We start from the raw sequence: 25,181 nt of genomic DNA, 5'->3' as shown, positions 1-25,181 counted from the left end.
CCCGGAGCATAACAGCCTGGGTAAAGACCCCGACCGACTAACTGCGCACTTTCTTCTCGACTAAATTGGCTGCGCGCTATTGCCGGTATATAGGCTCACGGTGCCACGGGCGTAGAGCAGCAGTAATACGCTTGTCCGAGTTGGCTGTTTAGCTGGCTACTCAATGGCAGGGGCTCTACCAGAGGCTGGAAGATGGAACACATTAACAGTGTGAGAAGGGACTACCCTCGCTGGCGGAGGCGCCAGCAGCAGTAGCAGCATCACGGTGACGAGCTTTGCGTCGTTTTTGGCCGGGTACGGCGGTGAGTCAACGAGACGTGTGATACAAGCCGATATACAAACACAGATAGAGGAACACATACATACGAACCATACAGAGATGCAGATAGATTGCCAGTGAGGATCAAACAGCGCCTGTTGTCGCGACATCCGTGTTTCAGTTTGCCGCGAACTAGCAGCGGATACACACGCGCGTGGCTTGATACTGTTTATTGCACTCTTTTTGGACACTAACGACGAGGAAAAATAATAGGAAGTCTAACCAGGAGAAGAAACAACGGTTCTTGCGCGAAGCATCAGGGAGCCAAAGGCTGTCGTGTTGGCTGGTAAGACACGTCGTATGTGCTTAACTTGTCAGCAGCAAAAGGGATCCGCTTTTGAGTTCTCGAACATTCTTGTACAACCTATTCGCGAGTGCTTACCTATTGGGCAGATTATGTGGAGCTCGCTAGCCGGCGGACTAGAAGACCAGGTCTGTGCGTAGATTATAGCTAGCGTCTAGTACCTCAAGTAGGAGAAAAAAAGGAGAATTTTTTTTACAGTACATCATTATAATCGAAAAATTTCAAGATTAGGAAATGTTGCTCATAGCGGTGATACTACTATATATAGGCGCAACTGTAGTAGTGAACGGCGATTATGGGTATTAGTAATGGCTTATTTATGATTCACTATTATTAGTACTCTCATTATATATAGGAATTAATTGTATTTTGTTGGCGCCAAATTAAAGACGATGTCGTACTCGATGGCTGTGTTTCGCACGTTAATTTGTGGTATAATTACTTTGTTTTTGTCAATCACTATCGGTTGATAATAACTTACGCATCGGCAATCATCCAGAATTGGCTGTGCGCTGTCAGCTCTACTCAATCAGCTGTTGTTAATGTAATAATAACGGTTCATTATTGAAATTGTGATTGTTTTACGTGATACATCGCCGGTGGCACGGCAAAGGAAATCAAGTTTTTTCGGTGTGATAATTTGCTCCGGCGCCACAAAGAAATTTTTCGACCGGAAAACACCAATTATGTGGAACATTTATATGTGAAAAATCATTGTGTAGTGATACATTTATCACCGTCAACGTCACATCATTGTCTACATCGGAGTTCAGCTCATCAATCAGTTCGTGATTTAGATTTTAATTGAAACACTGAAAAGTTGTTGACTACATTTTATTTTAATATCTAGGAGTCGTTAAATTTTACCGAAACAGAAATTATTATCGCCGTCGGAACGACGATAGCCTGTTTCGTTATGCGGGTTGACCAAATTGATTAACTTGGGGGATTTGTCCAATAGCCTAGGCTTGGGTTTACTCGAGTCCCAACGGAAGAATATCAGTCGAATTTATAAAAGCAAGCCGCGTACTGCATGCTACCCATTTCTACCCAACACGACTAACTGTATTTATGTCATATAGCCATCATTTTTTTGGCACCAAGACAGCAGTCATCCTGTTATTTTGTATTAAGCTAGCCTTGAAGGGACGTTTGTACCAAACCTCACCCCATCCATACTTATGTAGAAAGCAAATTAGCGGAAGTATGCACAGATAACTAGTAACCAGATTCTTCTGCACAAGACTGCAACTCATATCATTTTGCTTGACAATAACTTATGACTCCCAAGAGTAATGCGACGTTAATAACTTGTAAAACTGTACAAAGACATATCCATTAATTATATTGTATATTATATATTGTTGACTTGTATTCTGCCGAATATTTGTGAACACGTGAACAAGCTTTTGTTTTAATGCGGCGGCCATTGTGTTGTTATCGAAGGTCAACAGCCTGCACTTTAATATAAGCAAGCAATGAAAATCGCCCGCAAGAACTCCTTTAGTCGATATAAAAGCTATGAGTCACTATTAAGATGGTTGTCAACAATGGGTTGCTGATGATGACGCCGTAATACTCAATGCCTGTTTCCCTGCTTGATTATTCGCTGTGACTGTGCGATAAGCAGTAGCGTTGTCCACGAATCTTCTTCTTGTTAGCTCTAAATCAATTATCTAAACAGTTGTGTCACTGGTTGTTGAGTGGCGTTTTAAGTATTTGCCGGCATATAACGACGAGACGTACGATTGTGATGCCATCGCTTAAAGTCGCCACCCTTGTTTGTCTAGCCAGCGATCAACAGGCCGATAAGCGACTACAGAATTTTGGTTGGCTGGCTGGCGCTATTTTGGCGGACATATTTTTGCTGTATGGGATTATATAGAAACGGACCATTTTGTTGAAGCAATAGCACACACTTCTTCTTTTGTTGATTACTAAAAGAACTAATGTAACGCTTTGTAAGTGTAAAAATATTGACGATATCTTAAATTTGTCGTAATGTATAGCAGTGCTTTCGATATATTAGTAGACTCAATTATAAAATATACTACACTGCGTAATAGTCAATTTTGGGTTGAGGTAACTTGCTCGGATTGATGCATCACACGAATGTAGGATTTGTAGTGGTTCAGTATATGTAACATATCTATGACCATAATGTGATTACTGTTGATTTTTTCAACTACTATTACTAAATGACTTTTAGTTAGTATAAGCATTAGTTATAACTTGATTAGTAAATATAATTACTATTTACATTGCTTGTACTACTAAGTTATGTCGTTTCACAAAACATTTTTTCGCGTATTACAGGTCAGCAGTAAGGCTGTCTGTTTAATTTAACTATTCGGAAGGACCATGTTGATATGGCAGCAAAATGCTGGAGGAGTGCTTGGAGCAAAGCTTCACCAGCAATCGACTAGTGAAGGTGCTATTCTTGGGATTCTCGGGGTATGGTTTCCGTATTAGATGCCGAAGCAAATGCGGTAGATGAAACAACAAATATGACTATTTTGTTTGTAGCGACTGTCACTAAAAAAACTCCTTTCTAATCCCAAAGTACCAATATAGATGATATGCCGTCGTACCAAAATTGCAACTGTAATTAAATCTGCAAGGCCATGTTCCACATACATAGTCTTTGGCTGGATATGATTTCTCAAAAATATTCGATACATCTCAATATGCGTTTTAGAAGTGCCTACCAATTTGCATTTGAATACTGTACCCCCAATCAATATTTGATACCAATTGTTTCTAGCAATAAGATATACTTTTCAACGGTCAGATACACACTGTTCCAGTTTACGATGGCAATGGTATAATGCGAGCGGATACGTTTACGCGACCTGTGCCAGAGTAATAGTAGGTGCTATAAAATAAACGAAAACAATCCAATAGACTGTGTGTAGACAAGCATATATGCGTTTATCGAATATCCGCAACGTGTGAAAGGAAGTGTGCCTAGTCACGTGTTTTTAGGCTGGAAGGTGCCTTTCAGATGAAGTTAGATACGTGATACAACAGGGCTTCCCAGAAACTTCATCGAAACGTGCTTTATACACTGTAGACCAGTGGATAGAGCAATATTGCACGGCGTATAGGTATTCAATTTTTTGATAACTTTTACGAGACAGCCTTATGCTAGAGTCAATGGTATGATTTAATGTGTAACATTCATTGGATGGACTGGCTGGCGGTTGAAAGGGTTACTGAGATATTTAAAATGCGCGTGAAGATCTGGCGTTTGATTTATAATCTATAACTTGCGGGTACTCTAAGTTTGATATCGAACAAGTTTTAAAGGTTTCAAGATTTAAATGGCTGCGTGGGTTAGTCAAAGGTTTGTCACACAGAGAAAGTTCGTCTATATCAACTCTATACATGTGCTGATTCCAACCTCCACAAAGAAATTTCTGGTTGTTAACGCGGGCTAGATTGACCTCAAATTCCCTATAAACATGCGCCTTAATCTTCCTGTATAGTTATCAACTTGCACGAATTCGAATATATTTTTGATAGTCGGCTACCTGCGTAATGACCGGACGCGATAAATTCAATTTGCTTGTTTCTTGCCTATTTTTTTTACTACGTATGCCCTTCACTGGTTCACCCGAGCTGTTTTCCGTTCAATCTTGTCTTTCGTGCGACGTTCGTTTGCCAAAATGTTTAGCTGAATGCGGTAAACCGCTTGGCTGGCCGCTTTGCGAGTGCAACGCTTCGAGCAGAACTCAATGGAATCAACAATGTTCTGCAAAGAAACATTCTATGCAACGCGTTGGTCAGCCCAAGCCGCATCCGATGCCCACCGATAAAAAACTGACCGGCCAACCGAAAGAGTCACCTCCGCAAAGACGCGAACAAATGGTTATACCTGTGTCGATACCCATGGCTCACTGGAAAGAGATATTTGCGCAATGATCAGACGACGGCGCGTTGGCGACAACGACCAGGTTCGAATTGCGTAGTATGCGGAATGTTCTACGAGGAAGCTCTATGCGACCAAGGCAGCTATGTCGGTGAGGCTAGCTATAGCGACAACACAGGTACAACGATCTGACACGAGAACTTACTGTTGCTGCAACGGTGTTCAGCGAAAGCGGGCTATTGATGGCGAAGAAAAACCCTTTGAACGAAGCGAATCGCTCACAAATTGTAGATAGCAGCAAGCAAACAGCTTGGGTCGTCAAAGGATTTAAAAAAAAAACTATTTGATATTTCGAATCGACTTTTGGTAAGATTCTTTGTCTTCGTCATATTTGTGGACTCTGTCCTTATCAATTCGAACAATTAATCAAACTTATTGTATTTTGTGTCATGTTTCCCATTGCAGAAGGTGCACGAGGCATATGAATGCCTTTTCATCTTATTATTGTCGCTGGCTACAATCACTTTACATGAATGAAGCTTCAAAGCGGTTATCTCCGTCTTTTGATGATTTCCGATATTTTTAGTTCGTGCAGAGCTGACATTATGCTCCTGTACAACGCACTGGCTGTTGTTGATGTTAGTTCTTGTGTTTTTAGGTTTTTGTGGACGCCACTGGCCTGCTTCAGGTCGAAGTATTTGCGTGGGTATCTGGCTTACCTATGCTAAAATTAGATAAAAGCAGTAGCATACATAGAAAAACGTGGAGAAAGGAGAAGACGTCAGAAGCGTAGACACAAGCTATAAATCTGTATACGTGCATCTTCATTTATATATATATATATACAACATTTTTCAGAAAACGTGTTGCGTTGTTCAAGCAAAGCTTTCGACTTGTAATAGGTAGACTAATGCTTGCTGATAGATAAGTGAGTGAATGCTGGCGTATGAAAACAGCAGATGACTTTGATTCCAAGATACCAAACATAGCTTTTCTCCGGCGTAATTGTCATTCGTAACATAGCACAGACTGAAGCTTAGCCTATAAAACCATAATTACGTTCAATACCTAAACAAACTTATTTTTAGGTCGTTAGCCCATTACAAATTTCACTAATACATGGCCAACTTTTAGCATGTCTAACACCATCACTTTGCTGTTTGCTTCTACGACAAAAAAAAACTAGTAGCGGTACAGTAGCAGTACGAGATTAGCTGCTAGCTAGATCGTTCAAAGTACATAAGGGAAACAGCGCTTTCTCCGTAGCACTAGGAATAACATAGCATAGAGCTTTCAAAATAGTCAAGCCAACTGTTTATATTACTGTGCACAAGAACGTCTGCCAAGCCCTGTTTTCGGAAGAGGCAAGAAATAGCCGAATGTCGCTTCCGAGTCAATGAAACGCAGTTAACGGTTTATGCGGAGAGTTTGTCGGCTCAACGTGGTCACGCAGTTTCATGACCACTATCACGAACACGGAAAGATGATAAGAGCGGAATCCACCGAGAGGGGAGGGATATGTGGTCAAAGCAAAATCTAGCGTGGGCACCTCGGAACTGGTCAACAAAGTTACAACATCAACAAGGCTAGCTGTGTCGGATCTATTGTAGAAGACAGCCAAGAACCTCTTTTCTCTATTTTTCTTCGACCATCATTTATTATTATTAACGTTCCAGAAAGGTTTTACGCATTGAGGTTTACTCTGTCTCAACGATAAGGGAAGAAAATCACTTTTGCTGTAGCGCATGTGGTTGGTGCGCGGTCGTAGTGGTTGTTTTGGTGTTACGAGTCTACTTAAACGTCCATAAGCTCGGCTAAAAGTAAGTAATCACCTCTTATAATGCCCCAACACACGCCTGCCACCGCTTATCGTCGAGCAATAAATAGGTCGCCGTTCGACGTTCGTTCCTCTGTCTGCTATGAACTAGGAGATCGGATTAGAATGGAATCGGAAGACCGATTTAGGGCAAAGTGCTGACAGTCACGCTACGTTGTAGACGTATTGGCGGACTAGCGGATCCCAAAATGCCTGATCAGGTTGAGTCTTTAACGTGCAATGGAGTATTTCTGTTGGAGTGGTCGTATTGTATTGTACTGTAAACAGCATGCTCGTATGAGTTAGGATTAGAATGTTTAAAAAATGATTTAGGTTTCGCTTGCACTTATTTGTTTAAATTTATTTATGGTAGTAATGGTGAAAAGTTTTTTTGATTGTGTCAATGCATTTTAATTATGAAAGCTATACACGATCGTGTATCTTAAAGCCGCTTCGTGTACACGATTGACTCATTACCAAGCTGCCTTGTACGGGCAATCCAATTAATTTGGGTGGAGTTCTTTGTCTAGGTATGGCTTTCGTCGAGCGGTGACACGCCATACACGTACAGGAACGTTACACAAATATCCACGGTTTCGCAGGCAAGGCTATCCTATGATATTTGCGGCGTTACGTGGTCAGTCACTCGACCGAGTATTGTGTTGACAGATGCTTGTAGAGCTTGCGAGACTGTTGACCATCTTTATTGCGGCCGTTGGCCATTTCTACATGACTACACAGCCCGGAGCCTTATCAAATTCGTTGTCTGGTGTTGAGTTGCAGCTTGCAAATGCAGAAGCGAAGTCCATTGTTAACTCTTCCGTTAGAGGCGTATGCTTGTCTGTTCTCGTGGTGCCTGTTTCAGGTCGGGTACCGCTTAAAATAAAACCACGTATTTTTAACAGTTGTTGATATGATATAGGCTAGCTTCGGTATGCATATTTCGCGCATATAAAGATGCCCGGTCAGTGTATATATTTTATATATATAATCTGCGCGATATATTTGTACGCGTATAGGCAGACGACTTGTGTTTGCATTTTTTCGTGAGCCAGATGGTTTTTGTTTATTCTCTACATTTACGGGACTGCGTTGTTGGGCTAACTTCACGCTTTTCTTTTTCTAAGAAGTCCATAATCTTATTAAAAAGTATCTGTAAGTCTTGAGATATATATATATACATATATTTTTTTTTGAGCTAATGTAAAGACTCGATTCTAACCTATTATATCGGAATTGTGTAGGTAAGGTTTGCAATGCTCAGTGTATAGCGACAGACCTGTACACGAAGCTGAGTGTTTTCTGAGCACTGTTATTTTTCTTAACAGCCTAATGGCTCTATCATATTCAGTAACGTTGCTATATTTAGATTTAAATTTTCCAACTCGTTCTCGAATGAACATATTAGTTCGAACGAATATAATGTAATGACCTTCAAAATCAAAAGACATACCTTATATAATAAAAATATGTCTTTTGAAGGATTTACGGAGTACTGCCAAGCTCGTGATATGTATTTGCAGTTATGTTTTCTGAAAAACACACATCGAATGTCGCTCATTTGCGCGCATACTTTGTGTGTGTTGTAACTACACTTGAAGGTCAGAATGCCCTGAATACCTTGAAGGTGGAAGCAACATTCTTTCAGCCATATACTTAACCTTTTACACCATTGTGTGAAGGGAAATGTAATCGACCGCAAAAGTTATCAAAAGACAACCCTAAAACGCAACGCGCTACCACCCACGCCGAGCGTAGCGCGTAAACGATTGTTTTCAATGGTTGCAGCGATGACTGTCGGCTGTCTGACAGACACAGGACGGAAATTAGCAGTGGGTTGCAGTCAGTTATCCTCATATAGCGCATTGTTTTGATGGAACTCGATAGCTTTATCGCCTCATTTGCTGATTTCAGGTGGTGATCAGGTTCTACCGCAATACATTCCTTCCTTATATTATCATTATGGCGAAGTTATCATTATGGCAAAATTTAGCAAATGGCACCCTATCCTGGGTTAAGTATTGGGTTGCTATCCAAGCCACCGTATCGAGGCAAAGCGTAAAGAGCAGAGATGCGGATCGCTACAATGAGCGTCGTCTCGTATATTCCCATTGCATATTAACACGAAGGAATTATGTCAACAGGCTTGCTTTGTAATAAGACTAAGTGAATATACGACAAACTTAACTATTGGTCGCTAATCGGTTGGCAGTACGTTGCCAGCCGTGAAACCAGCCGCTTCCGAGGTTTCGCTGTGACTATTCCATTAAAGCAAACGAAGACATAGATTTGCTTTGTCAGCTATTCCATTGTGGGGAGTCATTGAAATCAATTTGAAGGTTTCCTTGCGCGGAGAATTACAATACCCGTTTAGAGGATCGGTAATGCCTAACGGCTCAAGTACTGGACGGTAACCATAAAAAACAGAAAACATATGATGCAGGACGATGTGCAACATCCCACTATAGAAAGCTCCCCGATAATCGGTCGCCACATGCTGAGAGCGTCGCTCGGATGGACTGTTCAGCTGCAAGAAAATGCATCATGCTAGGAGATGCTTTGTAGAAAAATGTCCGTTTGTGGACAGAGGCGAGTCGAGTTTATAAGATGAAGCAAGTGTAGCTTTCCGCGTCTAATTTGAAGATTTACAGGGACGAACCGAGATAATGATGTTGTTTGGTGCAGATTTAAGCTAGCCAAGCAATTGTTTCAAAAAAATGGCCCAAGGGTGAGTTGCCTGTGGCCGATGGCTTGTACATCCTACAGAGGAAGCTATACAAATGGCAGCGAATGGGAAAACTGGTTGTATAAAAAGATGCATTGTAAAACGAATATGAAGCGAAAGAAATACACAATTTCAAGGTCGGGTGCTATATGGGTAGGACGAATCACACAAGTGGTTTGTGGCCGTACGCATTAACATTTGAGTCACATGCTGAACCGTTAAACCCTAGTGAATATGTAGAGTCCTATATAGGCCTTATAACTCTGGTAGATATTCGGTGGTCGTATTGTGTTTCAAGCTACTTTTCAGCTATAGTCCCTTCTGTTTCCAGTTTTACGTCCGGTGTCCCCGTTAGGCATTCCATCAGACAACCGTCAGCACGAAACGAAGTCTATTTATCTGTGCCCGGGTTTGATCCTAGACCAGAATGTGTGCCTAAGATTAGCAGACAGACACATTACCCAACTAAAAGTCCTCTAAAGTAAATAGTTATGTCTTTTCCATGTCGCTTCAAGGATCACCAAAATGAGTCTTATTCAGCCTAGCAAAGATTTCTCCAACATATTAACAAGGTGACAAAATATCGGCAGCCCTTGTAACTTTTTTTCGTGGAATCCAGAAAAGTACATTCAAGTCTTACTTTTCGCTGAGTTGTACTTAAAAAAAAGTACATTCTTCTCGCCATATGTCAATGCTGATGTCTGAACCAGCTGTGGGGAAAATGTTTTCTGTGTACGGTGACTATGCGCTTATGAAGGTGCGTATTTGGTGCACATATTACGCTATATTTACGCTATATATGTAAAAATAATTAAACAATGGACGGTTACTGTGAACCGGTAAGTTCGTGCCAAAGCGTAAAACAATAACATTAATTATGACCTGTGCGAAATAAAACGGTAGTCTTTGTCCCTCCGGTCAATTTCTGCTATCGTCAATAATTATAGGCACCTCGCCAGTACAGTAAACGAGCAAAGTATAAAGTATGGGTAACTCTATATCCTATAAAATATATTTCGTACGTACCACAAATAGACAAATCAGCACGAAGTGAAATTTCCCGACCCTCTGCTTAGGATAGAGAACCCTAAAGTTTAACAGAATAAAATTGAGATCATAAACAAAGCTATATAAGACGACTGATCAATTTGTTTCCTTGGCAACATATCTTTTACTGCTTAGCATTCGGATTGCGTGTTGGAATAAAATGAAAGCTTTTTTTTTTCGTTTTTGCCTTTTTTTTGATCACGCTAGGTTATAACCAGGCTTCCGCAGCGGTAGACCTATATCATTGGTGCTTACATATCGAAGATAACGCATAGAAGTATGGTTTTTGGCACTTGTTATACGCATATCTGCAGTGCGCGCTAACGTACATGTTGTCGGTTATCTGTTCTAGAGATCGTATAATTAATTACCCAATCATTTTCTAGATATATTCGATTAATGTCGCGTTGTTACGCGAATCTTGTTATATCCTTCGCAAGCCATTCGGGTAGATAAAGCCAAGTTCAGTCCGAAAATATTTTATTTCACTACTTCCATAGTTGGTTTTGTAAACGGTAATTGTTTGGTTTTGTCTTATTATACAATTACTAATTTTTTTTGCTGCTGTGTATTTGAAGGTTCGCGTTCACAAATTCTCACAGTGTATGAATTTGTTCGTAGATCTGTTTGGTTACATATACAATTTTACATAGAGAGACAACGACGGTGGTGAGCAATATGATTTCGCAAGTGACTTTCTTCCATGACCTTTACCGCTCCGGATTGTCGGGATTCGTTGGGATTAGTTGGTGGGAGCTGCGTATTTCTGCACTTTGTTCACGTATCGACCGACATTTACCTTTACGCAACTTTATCTCTTCTAGATACCTCTGACCTGCCCGTTCTTCCTTCCATATAGGCAACTTCTTACTCGAGCTGATCACCGCTCTGCGGCTCTCACTTCGCGGTCTAAAAACGCCTAAGTTTCACGCCAGTGCCTAAGCCCTTCATCACCGTGTCACATGTCACTCACCAAACTGGTTTCGGCAGAAATAGATCACAGCTCCTTGCGCACAAGCATTGCGAGCTGTCCACGTTTGCGTTATAGTGTAATTTAGCAGAGGTTTGTGATCGAGAACTGTCGCCGGTGATTCATTGGCTGCTTGCCAACGCAACACCGGATAATACAATAGTTCTAATAAGTATGAACCCGATATGCGTTCTAGTTTTACTACGACTATTATTGATGTCATAGCCTCTACACCTGGTAGAAATTTAATGGTGCAGCAAGTTGGTACTGCGCATCGCGAGCGGTAGGAAAGAGACGGCTGGGAAACGGAGGAACGTTCATGCGTCGTATTCACGGTATGTGGCAGCGGAGACGGGTTACAGAAATCCCTCGATTAGTTTTTCGTTGTCAAAGCTCTCCATTAATTGACCGCTCGATCGTTGGATGTTTGCTTACACCGTTTTTCATTGAAGGATAGCGAATCACACGTGAATGTGAGACGTAACGAGCTGGAAAGGGTGAGTGAGGTTTTTGAAGTTGAATTTGATTGGTACAAAGCGATGGAGAAACGCCAATTGAGTAGTAGCTAAGGTAATGTCGAGAAGCTGTTGAGAATGAGAATCACGATCATAAGCAAGATAGTAACGATTTGTGCGTTGTCAAGGGTTTGTAAGGGCTGTAATTAAATCGATAACATTCTATGATGCTGTATATGGTGGAATGAGTTGTTTACATAGAAAATCCAAGTGGGTTGTTTGTGATCATAATCCACTATTCCACCATTGATTGGGTGTATTTTTGTTGAGCTCAAATGTAACTATAAAACTACTCATATAGTGGAACTGAGAAACGTCTACGCGACTAACCAGAAACAACAAACGTTGTGTGCATTCTATCATTAACTCAAATTCACGACAGTTAGAGGACGATAACGCCAAAAACATGCCACCTTCATATGTTTTCAAGTAAAGCATATCTTCGGACGTACACTTCTGGCAAACCTAGATTTCTTCCTAAATACATCAAGGTTTCAATCATTAGGTATTTGCTGAACAGCTCTTTTGTGCTGCCGGCCGAAACGTTACGTTAATGTTAATTAGGTTGGGATGGACTAACCAGTACTACGATGATAACTTTGAGACCCGGCAGCGATATGAAAAGTTCAAATTATGCCTTAACAACGGTGTCTTAGCGATTCTCTTTTTATTCGAGTGTTTCCAAACTCTTTGCTACGCAAAAAGAGCAAGATGGCATTCTGTGATCTGTGTAAGGTGACCAATATTTTCAGAGCGACTGTGTTGGCCTACAAGTAAAAAATTTTTAATTATTCCATTAAGGGGATAAGTGTCATAGCTTGAGCTATTTCGTTTTTAGGAGTTACTAATAACTCCTCTCGTCTGTTTTTCACTATAGTATATTTACAAAACTTACTTTTGCTTAGCAAGCTAGTAACGAGTAACTCAAGTGATTAAAATGTATAACTTTAGGTATGTTTTATGATCTCCCATTGTTCTTATGGTAATTACCCTCTAAGAGAATTATCATTAAAACAACAGACATTATTTTGTACTTATATACACAGATAACGACAATTGAATATGTTCATATCATATTTATATCTTGTAGTTGCCTTATATACTCACACATAATAATAATAATATCAAGGCATATCCTCCCATAGTGCACATTTTTTTCCACAGAACAGTTACAGAGCAGCCAGTTCTTGTTGTTTATTCCGGCATTTGTTTTTGTCAGGAGCTTTGTTGCCCGGACTAGGTCATTGTTAGGCCGTAAGAGAGAAGGCTGTTGCTGTTGCCGAAAAAAGCCTGAGGACAACACGGCCTAAAGCGACGATACGATTCGTAGTTGATTAACGACGATATCTTATTTTATGCCCTAGCTTCGCTCCAATGTGGTCGATGTAGCTAAGGGAACGGTAAAAACCCACAGACTTACCTTTAATCCCGGCTGATACTTCCTGTACTTAAAATAGGACGCTCCTGAGTACACACAACAGTCAACGATGGATCTTTAGTATAGGCTTGGTTTTTGGTATTATCTTTGTTGATAATAACCATTTGTATAGCAATAAATACGTCTATAATATGTATACGATATTTGATTGAGCATACACCAGTAAATCCATATATCCTGGATAGGTCAAAAGCTGCCTTAAACTGAAGCAGCATCCCTATTTACCGGGGCCCTATCCTTCGCACTAAGCGATTCTCAGTCCTGCTCACCATAGTTATCGTCTACATCACAACCTACGCACCATTCACGCGGATACGGTATTCGGGACAGACCGACACTTCCAGTGATTCTACTATCAATTTTCTCAGTTTTTTGTGTTGTTAAACTTTTTTTAACCTAACTATAATTTAAACGTTTTGCATCTCATAGGTTACCGTTCTGGTGTGTCTTACTTTGAACTTAAGCTTAAGTAGATCTTATAATACCACTGACTGCGCGCAGATACGCGCGATGACATACTACGCTGCTGTGTAATTTTACTTTATACAGTAGTTCAGGCAAGGCCTGTTTTTGCTCTTTTACTGAGACGGTTTCCTTGGCTAGTTGGCCAGTGGTCTAACGAAAGTTCTTTGCTTTGTAATTGCTAAATTTGACCTAAACGTTCTTTGCGGTAGTAGTTATACCATGCACCATGGTTTTGGTAAGTACACGGCTAACGGTTGCGTGTTTACTGATACATAAATACTAACCACCCTTGTCAGACTCTAATTTAGATGTCCATTCGATTCGCAAACAATGTAAAAAACCTTGTACTATCGATCTTTGATCTAGGGACTATCTTGATAGCTCCTATCTAACAGGCAGCCTCTGTTGCTAAATTGGACTTCACACCATCCCGAAAAGCCAACTCATTACCAGCTGTTTACCGCTTGCAGTCGATTACAGACATCAATCGATACTTAATCAATTACTTCCACATCCATCAACAGCAGAAGACTCAAAAAATGTTCTTGCTGCCATTTGTTACTCACTTGCTTTCCTTAATTCGTACGTATTTAGCACATGATATCACACAATCCTAGCTATAAACTACATTAGCGAGACTTCGTTTTTTCAACGAAAGTACCGCTTCGTTTTTGCCCCGCATACTCGTTTTACGAAGGTCAGTTCGTCGGTAAACATCAATGCACTCTGATATATAGAAAAATGGCGTTCGTTCTCGTTGAAATAAGAAACGCCTTTCTCAAACAGATGAATTACTTCCTGATTGTTTCAACATACTGGGGAACTTTCATTTATAATAATTAGCAAGAGCCGTGACGAGAACTGACGAAGCTGTTATACATGGTATCAATGATAGATTGTATCAATTTCTCTCGTTTAATGAAATATTGGTGTCATAAATTGTGATCTTTCGCTGAACAGAGGCGAGTTGCAGAATCTCGGTCGATCAGATTCATTTTTAGTCGATTCTCCGCGACAATAATACCTTGGTGACGGTGAGCGAAATAGCTATCAATACTGTCGAGCTACGATTCGTCGCAGGGCTTAAAGGCATCCACTTTCCAGACTATACCTGTTCGTTATTTCTAGTTATTGGAGTTCAATTCAATTGTGATTGTCTCATGAGCTGTTTTGTCGCTTCTGTGATTCCGTTTATAGCAGTTGTATAGGTAAACAATGTCTATATCAGTTCATAACGCTAGAGTCACAAACAAATTTAAGTCATCAATTTTTCATTTTTATGTGTGAATTTGTGTGATTTTCAAATGTGTGATTGTGTTTCAGTTGATGATCGATGCTTAATACGCGTTAAGCAAGGAAAAATCGATTTCACTCATTGAAGAACATCGTTTAACATCCGCCCAACTATAGACCATATTACGTATTTGTACAAAGAAAAACGTCTTCGTTGTGCGACAAGCCCAATATCAACTTATCGACGTGTACGAAATCACCTTAACGTGTCGTGATGTCAAGCCCAAATAGCGCAAACGATATAAAAGGTGGAATGATTTCCAGCATGATCCGAAGACATTCTGCCGACGACGCTGCGCGAGGAAGCTTTTTCTTCCGGAGCTTTACCGGTATGCAAATCCCCTTTGCGTTATCACTCATTAATTTGTTGACGTCTTAGCTTTTATGACATACACACAATCGTTTGAAAGGAATGCTCATCTCTAATGCATAACTTATGTTTTGAATCATAGATACTGAATTTTATAAATATTCTAAAGTATTATAAGATAGACATGCTTGATTAGCGTGAACATAATAAAAATATACTATTTCTCTTACTAGATACCCTCTCTCTTACGTCATATATATATATGACGAAAAAGAGAGGGTATGTAGTTAGAGAAATAGTACATTATATTATATATATATATATATATATTATTTTGGCTCTTTGCATAATATTGCAATTATGTAGCATTTGCCCTACCTAACTTCCGAGTCAAATGTCCAAGTGGATTAACCGATGTTCGTATTTTTGACACTTAACGTGTTGTTTCAGACACCCGAGATCGGCAGCGCACTGTATCTGAAGTCGTCCCGGAACACTCCACAGTGGGTCCCAGCGAGACATCGCAAAAGGAAAGGCGAATTTCTGTGATGTCGCTGAGTCCTATATAAACAAATTATGGGCACCTTTAAAGACCACCTCTCTACAGTGCCGCGACATGGACTCAATCGGCCAACATCGCTAGCTGCTTCAGGTGACACCGGGCGAGACGGAGCTATTGTTTGCCACCATTACCGCCATTATACTACCGAACCGGCGAACATTGCGATAGGTCTAGAGATCCTCGACAAATGACACTCGCGTGCAAACGGTCCATTCCTTCATGTCAAATAAGCGACTCCGAATTTTCACGTGTCGCAGAAGTTGGAGATGATGCCCAGTGAGTGCGAAGGAGATTTGGATCATTAGTGGAGAGGAAACCCTTTGAAAGGAGTAAGAAAATCGCTACGCTCATTCCCTAACAAAGACCGCAGTGACAAAAAAAAAAACTCAAGAAAACCCAGATTATGTCAAACAGTTGAAATATGGCATGCTATTGGACTCGACTATTATTTGACCCGCAGGTCTAAACATTTAAAGAAAATTTTCTCTAGAGGAAGGAATTAAGCATGACATCATAGTGGTAATAACTACACTACTTCGACCCCCACCATTAGCGTTTTCTCTAATTGGCAAAAATATATTGCCAAAGATCAGGAAAAGATGATAAAAAGATAAAGTTTTTAACCAGTCAGTAGCCAGTAGGAATCCGAAGATAGGATAAAAGTCGTAGAGCTCATATACAACTGAAGCATAATGATTATAAATGTGATAATAGCACCTTCGGGTGAGATGGCCTTAATACCTATCGGTGTTACAAAGCTGTGGAAAAATTGTACAGCGAAAACAGACAAAAGGGAACAGATGGAAGAAGCTTGTTCATATCATAAAGCAGCATAATACCTATTTTCCCACACACACTTGATAACATGGTGCAAATGACGAAAACAACCATGTCTTACCGAGGTCGTCGATAGGAATCGTCTTGAACAAATTGATGAGAAAATGGGGTTCTTCCTGTATCTTGACTGGAGTACAGATTATAAAAAAAAAAAACAATTCTGTTGATGACACTTAAATTAGTCGATGGCTTACCTGATAAGTAACGTAGTCCAGCCGATAGCGGTTATCTAAAGTGCATCACAAATAACTTCAAATACAGTTGCAGCGCTTTTGCGATTGTTCCCGCTAGATGCCTGTCTAACCATTGTTAGCGTCAGTTGATCACATTCTCACTCAACCTAAAATAGTATTGCATGTTGCATACACAAGTAATCCCTATCCTGTGTAAAGATAGAGTGGTTTGCTTGGCCATAGTTTCTGACCAGCAAAAGGAGATCCATGTATATATATATATGTATTTATACATATATCATTAGATTACTTAACAGGAGGTAGCCAACGGTAAATATGAGATGAGGTGTCGTCGTGCGAGAACGGCGGTGGATGACATGCAGATCGTCTGAATCGAACTCTTCTAGATAACGTTGTAGCTTAACCATACCACCGTACGCCTAAATATATACAAACACTATTTATTTTTGGAAGGCAATTGATAACGGAAAGTGAAGCTGATTTCTGAGCACTATTTCTGAGCACTGTTCGTCGTCGCAAAACATGGTCTGCGGGTGCTTCCGAAAGATTGATTCCTTCAAATTCAGTGACCCGGTGCAACGCGCCGAACGGTAGGCAGAAAACAGTAATAAAACAGATACCCTTTCCCATTGACTCATGGAAAGGGATACAAGATTTGCTCGAATGTTAAGACAAAAACCTACATGATATTTTTAAAACAATGTGTGTAAACTAACAGGAAATAGGCTAAAGCAAACGGCTCCAAGGAAGATAGAAAGTTGATGGGTAATTAGAAATCTTAACCATGGATGTCTGTACGACGGGCACGTCCATTGTGCCCGTTTTCTCGAAAGAGATCGATCGATTGATTTTTCGAGAGAAATCAGTTCAAAAAAAAAAACAGTCGATAACTTAAGGACATACAGCTTAGGGAAAAATACATTTTCTAATAAGATCAGATAAGTAGAGAGAGAGAGAAGCTGAAACACCGTATAACATGTTAGATAGTTGGGCAAAGGTACGATACAAACCGATAAGTGTGGTTTCATGATTGCTTCAACAACAAGTTAGTGCTCTACGCAAATGATACTAATAAAAAAAAAGGCGCGTAAAGCGATTGGTGGACCACTCGTACTTTATTTAATTATCATAATCCTATCAGCCAGTTGCTATATCCTTAGCGTATCCTTACGACAAGTGTCGGCAATATTAACATAAATTTTCTGGCAATAGAATTGCGTCGAGACAGAAAATCGGAAATCGCCTACGGCCATTAGACTAACGTTACATTGTCGTACATTCGAGAAGTTGTCTAATGTAACGAACAGCTAATTAAGTACGGGGAGTATTGACTTGTCTTAATCGTACGAAAATGTACGCCGGCAAACCAATGGTGTCAACTTATCCGTAACGATGGCAATGAACTGCAACAAAGCGTAGTTGAGAGATATGAAACACCGAACATGGCTGAAGCTGAAAATATGGACAAAGTACAGTCGAGGGCAAAGGCGTCGCGGAGACAACCACATCAAAAGTCATCTATTGTCACGCTGTTACATTCAATTCATTTGATGGTTTTTTTATGGAAGTAATTATACATAGGCAATAGCTACGCAGACATACATTGGGGCAGCAAGGCGGGGCAGCAAGGCAGGGCAGCAATTGTAGTTACGTATAGCGTATTATTTCGTGTGCTATATCGGACACGTCAGGATAGAAATCAAGCGTCTATAAAAAGGAGGAAAACACATTAGATAACGGAAGACAGCGAATCATGCGGAAACGCGAGAAATATATTGGTAATTGGTTCGACAAATGTACACTCTAACTGTACCTTAATACGTCTCGCGTCTTGCGTGCTTTTAATAACACGCATACATAATTTCAGAACATTAATTCACATTTTATAAACTACTATTTTTTTTACCAAAAATTATAGGCATTCCTTTTAAAATCCTAACATATGATAAAATGAGCATTTTTCAAAAAAGTTATCAGAAGGTTGTAACGTATTATGATCATTGGTATGTGTCAGTCTAGCTATCCCAGTTCTCGAAGGCGTTTGATTGTACATAGTGAAAGATACAACGTTACACGCTCGCTGCTCAATTACACATAACGTATATAGTGGAGTACACGGAGAAACTTGCAAACAAGAGTATTTATCGACCAACACAATATATAATAGACACGCGTTCGAACGAAGCCGTCTCGATAACCTCCTGTCGAGCTTCAGAGGAACATCACAAGGCTCACTGTAAAATATAAGGCAGTAATGCTATATAAACAAACGACGCGTGAAAGAGAGAAAAGACAATAAAACAGATGGACCAAAAAACAAATACGAACTTGCATGATCTCATCATTTTGTGTGTTAACTATTAGACAGTATTGGTTCAATGCAACCCATTTTCTACACTGTGCAAAATTAAAGACTATCTAATCCTTATGTGCCTAACCTTTGTATATATCTATATACAATTACGTTGTTCTCTACTAGTAATGGTTAAATGTTAGGATTACAGTAATAACAGAACGGAACGATATATTCACAATTGAATATTCAAGAGATTCTGGATACTCTTGGGGATGTATTGTTTTTGAGCATGGTAAATTTGACAAGCTTAGCTGACAAAACGAATAGAAATAACGTTATTATTAAATTAAAAAAAAAAAAAAAAGGTAATAAAAAGCGTTAAATGGTAATAAAAAACACGGTCAGAAAGACCAATATATTTTCTGTATTAGATTGTTAATAACTCGCCTATCTGAAAGTATTGCTTGAAATGGTTCAATGCCAGAGCGCATACGCTAAATATGTGATTTATCGCAAGGACTCATTGACACAACTGTTCCGTTATAGTTTTTATTTGTCTATTATTTTTTGTTTTATTAAAAACGACTCCCAAATAGATCCGCCTGAACTGACAGAAGTACTGAACAATTTTTTAAAAATTTCAGATGATTAAGGTGGCAAAATGACACCGTTCACATACTGAAGTAGATAGTCGCCAACACTAAGATATAATCATTTTTGTAATACTAGTTCTAAGTAAAAATCGAAGTTTACTCGAACTCAGACGTTATGTTGCTATGAGTCATGATGGCTTAGCGATAAATTAACATGAAAAGGATTGTGTGAGTATAGGTGTTTTTTGCAACACCGATGCTGTTGTACAGGTTAACCCTGAACCTTGGGTCGAATAAGCGACCTTACTATGTCTTATTAGTATATCTATAGGGGGTATTTTTGCGTACCTGGCAGATTTTTGAATTTCCGCGCGGATTCACAGTCGAACAAAAATAACACCTTTTGCTAGCTTCAACTAGTTAATCGGAGAGCGTAGTCAAATGCTTACTTTGTGATAACTATGTATCTTCACTAATTGCATCTGAGTGATCAAGAAAAAAAACAGCGGAACCTTTCCAAGATTACAAATTTGCTTATGCTATATAGCATCTATTTAGAATTTACAGATGTATTTGAATCACGGCACAGTTGGATTTTTGTCTTGATCGTTATTTAATCACTATATATGTGAAGACATAGCAGTATTATATCCTTGTTCACCACTTTTTATAGATATATCTGCTGTAGAGTATAATAAATAGACGTGAACCCTCCGTTGTGTCGAAAGCGGTAAGTTCATAACGTTAATTACACTTAGTACATGTTTCTTTTATTACTGTCGAAGATTACGTTCGAAACTGACAAACAGGGCAGACAGATATATTTGGTACTGTTTCATCAACAGATTGAGAATAATACTTAAAGAGTCGCCTCTATTTAGATATTTCTAGTACATCGTTGTATAATCTGCATTTTCGGTAAATGGGAAAGAGTTCTAACAGTATCTATTTGCCTGAATATTATCTCACTACAGCTATAACCGAAAACCGTCAAATTTTACCATGGTAGAATTCTTCCGAGAAGTTTTCTAGTCGCTCAAGACTACGAATTTCGATGGCGGTTGCCGTATTATCAGGAGAGAGATTTTCATGTCGGGTCAAATAGTTCCGATTCCGACTAGACATACGAACTATGGAGTAACGTATATCATATATATATATATATATATATATATATATATACACACGTGTATCTGTGTCTATCTTGGTATATATATATATATATACACACAGCTGTTAAGAATTCTGATAAAACGCGACGTGCAGATTTCAACGTTTCAGGAAATTCACACGTTTTCTATAAAATCGAGACTGGTGATAGAATCGGTCTAGGTACTACACAGGAGACTTTCCTGCATTGTGAAAACCCATTGACTAATGAAACGGTGAAGCACCATTCTTCAGCCTCCTTCTAGAAAAAAAGACGAAGCTTTGCATGGGCTTTTTTCAGAATTAGAAAATGACGATGTTAGTCACTATAACTATAATAGCCGTATACAGTATAGAAAGTTTCGTCCCAACTAATTCAGGCCCCACTAATAATTAGCTTTTTCTTACTAAAGGACCCAATCGGAATCGCCAGGAACTGTTTCGGTGAACGGTACACTAAACTGCAACGACTGTCCGCACACAGGCTGGTGACCGTATGTTAGTAAACGCATAAAGCATAGGCCGGGACAAGCCTTCTCGCCAAACGCAAGACTTTCCCTAGCAGAAAAAAATCGATGATAGGTGTCAGGTCGATAGTTTCAGGATTAGACCTTACCGAAATACGTTATATAGTGCTACTTGACGTCGCTACAATTATTCATTGTTGAAGCTTAGTCCAGCGCGTTCGACCATCGTGGGGCAATTGATGCGTTCGAAGGCGGCTCGAAATTTACCTTTATGAATTTTTTTTGCACCGTGCTAGAATAGATACTGGATGAAACTGACTAAGGCCTTCGGCGAATAGTCATTGAAAAATAAAAATTAGACCAAGCATTGCTACAGCCAATATTCGATATTTATGTTTTTTTAGATAGAACAATGGGTGAAAAAAGCTATAACTCCCCATAATTAATAATATGGTTATTGAACCAGTGAAGCCTTTTATGGACGCGCATTTGGGGGCACAGTCTAATAACTGAGAAAAAAATCAGCCTGTTCTAAAATCGAAGAAAAAAAGCTGCTTCAGCTATTTTCATTTTAATCAAATCGATTCTATCTTAAACGCCTGTTATTAACGACTGGATCTTTTACGGACGTGAAGTAGGCGCACACCTCGATGATCCCGAGTTGCCTGTTTTCTATTGCCGTTACCGCACCGGTAATAAAGAAATCGATTGAGTCAAGGTCCACGTCGGGCGCGATTCAGAGAAGTGTCAAGTAGGACGACAAGCAACATTCGAAACACGAATTGGGGAACACAGTTCCATCAAATAGAGCTCAAACAAGGCACTCACTACCAAGTTTTTGATAATTGCATCGACGATGCCAATATGAAACCCAATTTGTACGAAAGTGTGAAGAGGGGTGACCCGTCTCAGACGTTAGAATTGAACAAAGCGGATATCTTCTTGGATAGGATTGAACTGTTTAGACAATGCTTTCTCATTCGATTGTGACAAGAGATAAGTGAAATGACTACATCCGTGCAGAGTATATCGACCGCGATGGATACCTCGAAACTCGCCAAAGAACACAAGACTGCATAAATGGATTCACTGGTGAGACACGTAAGCAAGAGCAACCCAGTCGTACCGCTTCTCTATTGTAGCTTTTGTGTAAGACAACACCTATCGGGCTCACAGGAAAAGCCGGCCCCAGCGTCGACAAAGACGCAACGGTTCATCTAGCCTCTGTTCCGTATTGTGCGTATCTTCTGACATAGCATGCACGAATATACGCATGCACGTCTACATATAAATTATAAATATGCAAAGAGTAGCAGAGCTTCAATTTTTCAAACAAGCTTCGATTTGACGATAAGAGAAAAAACCAGGTTACAGGAGATTTCATGAGGTGTTTGTTAGAGCTCGACGGACGTTGACCCGTTGTAATTTCTCAGAAACTTCAAAAACACGACGTGTTATTATATGCTGTCTTTTTATATAAACCATATATCCTTCTATTAATAATTTCGAGGTATTTCAAAGAATGATTTTCATACTTTTGAGGATTAGCCTGAGCATACACAACCATGTATGATGCAACAAATGACACTGTAAAAAGTGTACACATTATTCGTCGCATTGGGATCGTAAATCGGCAATATCTAGAAATAGATATCAAATACCCCAGATGAAGTAATCAGTTGCTACACGATAAATCATATAGTATACACATTTAACAAAGCACGCAATGAAGAGCTGGCGTCCTAGAGATAAAGGTAAATTCCTATTCATGCGTAAGTAAGAAAACTGTTATTGTCCATGGTCTTAATTAGTTGGCCTGATTATCAGAGACATTATGTTGAAGTTAAGAATATGGACAGGGTATTTTCCGCCTAGACACAATATACACGTTTCGATTGTGTATAGTTAACTAAGCAAGTGTTTAGTTAACTATATACAATCGAAACTAAATTTAAATTGGTTAACGAAACTTGTTTAAAAACGAGATTTTCATAAGGAGCGAGAGAAGTTAAATTAAAATATAAGCAATTTCACATGAACACTTCGATGACAACACTGCGAAGAGGTTTCGGGAATGCCAATGATCAGCTTCAACACATAACCATTTGATATTAGCTAGGATGAGTAAAATCATACTTGACAAATAAATCATGTCAGCCCCTACGTACTTTCTTGTATTTTCGTAAATTTCGTTAACCGTGGTCAATACGCGACGGCAGAACGCACACGACCCAAACAAATAGAATGATGTACGAATTTTACTATGATACATCGAGTACCTACCTGCCTTATGCCATTGTGCGCCTCCAATGAGTACGAGTTATTTATTTACCACACATTCTCTCCATTAATGGGAAACACACCAGCATAAAACTGCCGTATCTGAAACAGGTCGTGGTATGCACACACTTCACCCCTTAAGTTTTTAAGTTCTCTGCAACATCAAAGCGTCTGTTGATAGAGTAGTTAAAAAGTGTGATTTGCATTATTTATCTATCTGTGTGTATTTAGAACCAGGGTAAAACCAGGAAGGAATAATCGCAGGTATCTTCCATGACCTCCCTGAAAATAACGAAATAAGCCCAAGAGTTGACTTGATCCCAGATATGGGTAAAGTAATGAGTTCAGAATATTGAGTCATACTTAGAACTATTATTTAGTAAAAGGTTATTATTATTAGTATTAATATTGACTTCGATTTTCTCAGGCCTCTCGTATGCTAAGCTAAACATTGATAATATCCTAATTATGACAAGTTCTAATCTGAATGCTGTGCATTGTGATTTGCAAGTGGCAGCTCGTATTAACCTTTTACTCCCTCCGCAGTCATCACAATCTTCATCCATTAATGTTACTCTGCAACTGTGACATATACGATATTGTTTTTCACGTATCTGCTTTTTCTATGCCGTTTTCCAACATAGGAAAGCTTGTCCTACGTTGCTCCGTTCAGGCCTATGGTTCAGCGTTCAGTATAGCAGACCACTGTGGACACTTCGGCGCTTCAGTGACGAAGGACAGCTTTCCGGGTCCTGAAACTAATCCGAAACATACTAGAGCCCGGCTAATGGGAAGAAAAATATCAATAAACTATGATACTTTACATATGCCCTAATCACATAGCGCTGCTTTTCTCTAGCTCAGATCGTAGCTTCCAATAAGCGTCATTTAATGATTAGTAACCTTACGGCTAAGATCCCGCAAACCTTATGAGTTCTTCTGTGGTCAACCTACACCTAAGACCGTGCTACGCGCAAGCTTGTATATAGTGGACGCATTGTGCAAGGGGCTTCAAAATCTACAGATAGGTTACTATTCACTGTTACCTTAAAATGCCCGGGGCTATTGCTAAGATGAGAATGCATCGATAACAAAAGGCGATTGAGTCGATGCGGATAGCACCTGAGAGGGTTATCGGTCGTAAACAGGGCCGAAAATAAAAAAAAATTTCAGAAATAAGTAAAAAAAATCAAATAAAAATTCAAGAGATTAAGGCCAGAAGAGATAAAGTCACGATCATTTCGTGCAGTAAAAAAAAACAGTCTACCTATATGAATACGCGCGTTTGGGTACATGGTAGGTGAATAATAATAATGAGCCTTACGCGGATGATCTAAAGGTATAGGGCCTGTCTAATAATTTTGACTGACGTAATGTCGAATTGGTCGACAACGAAAACGTTCATATCACTATCTAATTGCGCGACTTTATCGTACGGTCAATACGATTTTCTTTACACCCCCAAAAGACCGCCGCGCTCTGGCAGCGCAGACGGTTCGTTTCTTACACTTTGACTATGTTCTTCTACGGAGGCAGTCCGGAAGACCAACTCTATTTAGGATACAACTTTTCGTATATGCGTGACGGCTGTTGGGCTTTTTTAGTATGGCACAATTTATAATAGCTTAACTGAGCTTCGATAGATACGATTTTAATGTGTAAAAATGTGTCATTGTGCTTGTTGGGGCAAAGAAAACATTTACGTTAGGCGAGTGAGAGTTTACGGATGC

At 39.6% G+C, this 25,181-nt stretch overlaps 1 long non-coding RNA gene across 19 annotated transcripts; it reads left to right on the top strand.

Moving 5' to 3' along the window:
- Positions 1–16: 16 nt before the first annotated feature.
- Positions 17–24,110, top strand: LOC111243855 (uncharacterized). 19 transcript variants are annotated; one of them, XR_015321765.1, is made up of 7 exons: positions 19–751; positions 2,940–3,054; positions 4,300–4,860; positions 4,960–5,196; positions 14,794–15,092; positions 15,524–20,285; positions 21,118–23,346. It is a non-coding gene; the product is annotated as an uncharacterized LOC111243855 (long non-coding RNA). The 19 variants fall into 19 exon arrangements; XR_015321766.1 differs by having other exon boundaries at positions 2,940–3,077; positions 4,960–5,132; XR_015321764.1 differs by having other exon boundaries at positions 2,940–3,077.
- Positions 24,111–25,181: the final 1,071 nt, after the last annotated feature.

This window comes from Varroa destructor, unplaced genomic scaffold (assembly GCF_002443255.2).
Source record: "Varroa destructor unplaced genomic scaffold, Vdes_3.0 BEIS01000002.1, whole genome shotgun sequence".
Classification (NCBI taxonomy): Eukaryota; Metazoa; Arthropoda; class Arachnida; order Mesostigmata; family Varroidae; genus Varroa; species Varroa destructor.
This window is presented reverse-complemented; position numbering and strand designations above follow the sequence as displayed.